The sequence below is a fragment of the Arachis ipaensis genome, chromosome B02, assembly GCF_000816755.2.
Source record: "Arachis ipaensis cultivar K30076 chromosome B02, Araip1.1, whole genome shotgun sequence".
NCBI lineage: Eukaryota > Viridiplantae > Streptophyta > Magnoliopsida > Fabales > Fabaceae > Arachis > Arachis ipaensis.
This window is the reverse complement of record NC_029786.2, coordinates 12,238,764-12,241,995: the sequence shown is the minus strand read 5'-3', so window position 1 is coordinate 12,241,995 and position 3,232 is coordinate 12,238,764. Positions and strand designations below refer to the sequence as shown.

The 3,232-nt window shown below is 36.0% G+C and overlaps 1 long non-coding RNA gene across 3 annotated transcripts; it reads left to right on the top strand.

The window, feature by feature from the left end:
* Window positions 7-3,232, top strand: LOC107628183. 3 transcript variants are annotated; one of them, XR_002357106.1, is made up of 5 exons: window positions 7-395; window positions 556-724; window positions 853-1,010; window positions 1,097-1,611; window positions 2,949-3,232. It is a non-coding gene; the product is annotated as an uncharacterized LOC107628183 (long non-coding RNA). The 3 variants fall into 3 exon arrangements; XR_001617627.2 differs by lacking the exon at window positions 2,949-3,232 and having other exon boundaries at window positions 1,097-1,382; window positions 1,484-1,705; XR_002357105.1 differs by lacking the exon at window positions 2,949-3,232 and having other exon boundaries at window positions 1,097-1,705.

Below are 3,232 nucleotides of genomic sequence, written 5' to 3'. Positions count from 1 at the left end.
CTCCACAAACTTATCAGCTGTTTTCTCTCTCTAGAAATTCCCACCAACTCGTAGCTCATTCTCCATTTCTCGCTGGAAAAAACACATTCTCGGTGGTGAAAGGTTACAGTGAGAAGAAGAATCGGAACTGGCGGCAGAAGGAGGTTCCGATCAATTCATCGACATCATTAAGCTCTCTCTTCCGGCAAAGTTCCCGGCGGCATTCCCCCAGGACCTCAAGGTGGTTCCCTCCTTGAAGCGCCGCCGCTCTGGCGGTGACACGTGGGTGGTGTCAGTGTTCGTGATCATCCACGTGGGCGTCTTCATCGCAACGGCGACTGCGCCCTAAAAACCCTCGGAAGGTTCTCCTTCCAACCTCTCTCTGAGAATCCTCTCTTAGGCCCTTCTAAGCCCAAGTGAGTTCTTTTATTTCTTCCAAAGATTCTCTGAATCTGAAATCTTTTTCTGGTTCTCATTGTGAATTGTATTAAATATTACTTATTAGGTTATTGTGGATCGAGGTAATTCTAATATCAATTAATCGGAACTTCTCGTTTCGATTTTTGGTTGGTGCAGATTAGAGGAAATGGGAGCGCTTCGGAGGATTTTCGTGACAGAGTATCACCAAACTTGGCGTCTTTTCACCTCTTCATTTCTTCATGCTGGGCTCTTCCACGGTTCCACCTCCTCAATCTCTGCAGTATCATCTTCATCGGAATTCGCCTAGAGCGTGAGCTTGGACCGTGTAATTATATTTTTCCCTTTACAATACTTTTCTTTTAGCCTTTTAGGGTTCGGATTCTACTGTCAATTGTTTATCTGTTGATTGGAGATAAAATTGCTGATGAATGATGAATATTTTATTACTTGCAGTAGGTGTAATCTATGCAATGTCTGCATTTGGGGGAGCCTTGATGGCTTCTCTTTTTCTTCAGCACACCCCAGCTGTTGCCTCTTCTGGGGCTTTGTATGGATTACTAGGAACTTTACTCTCTGAGCTCATTTGGAACTGGGAATTACAAACCAAAAGGGTAGGATTTGGATTTCTTCGTTGGCATTTCTTTTTTCTTGTTTCTTGGTGCCAGCATATTGATTAATTTTCTATGTTTGAATGCAGGTTTCAGCAATAGTCTCTTTTGTCTTTGTATTTGTTTGCAATTTCATCCTTGCTTACTGCCTTATGTCCTCAACTTTGCGAGCGTTGGAGGTTTCGTATCAGGGTTCCTTCTTGGATCTGTACTTCTACTCAGCAGAAAGCTTGAACTGCCAAAGGTTCCAATCAAATTAAAGGAACTCTCTTTGATTATGGTGTCAACTGTCAAGAGTTACATCAAGTTAAAGTTGAAGCAAAACATGGACAGACCGGTTCTCAGGATTGTTTCTCTTATCCTCTTTAGCCTGATGTATGTTACTTGTTTCTTTATCCTTGAATTCAATTTGCATGCCTAGCTGTCTTGTATTATTACTGCTTTCTAGCATGAGTCAAAATATTAAGACTTTGCAGATTTGGCCGGTTGTCTTGTGGCAGTTCTTCATGGGATCAACATCAATAGTTATTGCACATGGTGCCCATATGTTGATTGTATCCCTTATACAAGCTGGCACTGCCAAAATAGAGAAACCTCTTGTAAGGTATCAAGCATCCTTGTTAACCTTACCTGAATTGAACAAAACGTATTATTTATACTCACTCTATTTATGCATTGAGTCGATACATATTCCTCTACCGTTAAGTGTGAGACTTATCTTATGTGAATTCCACATCTCATCCAACAGTGGAAGGATGTGATTGTCGAGCTATGAGTTCATCATATCGTACGATGTAGACAACAAAAATCACAATTAAAAATACCAAACTATGCTATCCCAAAGTAAAATAGCAACCCAATGGCTAGTTGAAATATTTCACTTACTTTTGTACACTAAAATGTTGTTTTATTGGGCAATTTTATATCCTGGTTAAATTACTATATTAGTTTCTATAGTTTTTAAAATATAAAGACTCAATTACAATTTATAAATTTAAAAAAAATTACAATAATTTAGCCTTATATTTATTAATACACCATTATTGGTTATAGACAAGTTCCCTTCCTGTTGAAAATGAAAAATTGACAAGTTTTCTTCGAATTGGATAATTTAATCTAAAATGAAAAATTGGATCCTTTAAATTGAAGGAGAGTACCAAATATTGGTAGGTTCTATAAAGAGTTTATGGAAACATTCAAATTAATAATTAAAAAAAAGTTGTCTTTAATCATATAAGTTATTTTTAATCTCAACCTAAACTTATTTGATAAAAGCGTCTAAGAAATCATTTTTAATGTTTTCATTTTATGGGATCATTTAATTTTTGAATATTTGTTTTCAGTTGTTAAACATTGTTGTTTTTAAAATATATAAGAATCAATCAAAGTGCAACAATATTATATGAAGTAAACATATAAATAATAGTTGCCATTAAAATAAAAAGAAAGGTAAAAAAAATTATCCAAATCAGTCTCCAAGAAAAATTAATAGTTTGATACACAGATTAATCACCAAGGTTTTACTTTACCAGACAAATCAGTCTCCAGTCTATTTTCTGACAGAATAATTACCCAAATCAATTTTCAAGAATTTTTAAAATTGACATTTTGGTCCTTTAAAAAAATTAATACACAGATCAATTCCCGTAACCTAATATATGTTTTTTAAGCATTTGATTTGATCAATGCAAGACTCAACATATTCTAATTCTTTTTTCCTCCTGGTACAAATATGAATATCTAAAATAATAAGAATGGTATTATTTGATATGTTTTGATAAAAATAATTCTCTTCCTTCTTCAATTATTTTCTTTTTGTAAATTTGTTTCTCTTATCTTTCGGCTTCTAAATATGTTTTCATTCTTGGGATGTAAAGTTTTCTTTTCCACGTTCTATTAACTATTAACTATTCATTGGGTTCATTGAACAAAATATTCAAGTTCCACATCGAAAGCATGATACAAGACACAATACATCTGGCATTTGAAGTCTTACATCGACGGAAGAGGAGTGTGAGGAGTCTTCAATACGCTATAAAAGGCGAGACACTACAACAATTTAAAGATACTTACCTGGACGGGGTCAATGGGCGATCAAGAAGACCCATGGCTTAGGCTGGTGGCTTCCATTGCACTTTGGAAGGGTGCTCGCCTAAGGTCTACCCAAGTGGTGGAGCCTACGTCATAATTTGTGGTAGTGGGACCTGCGTTCGCGCGGTCCCTAT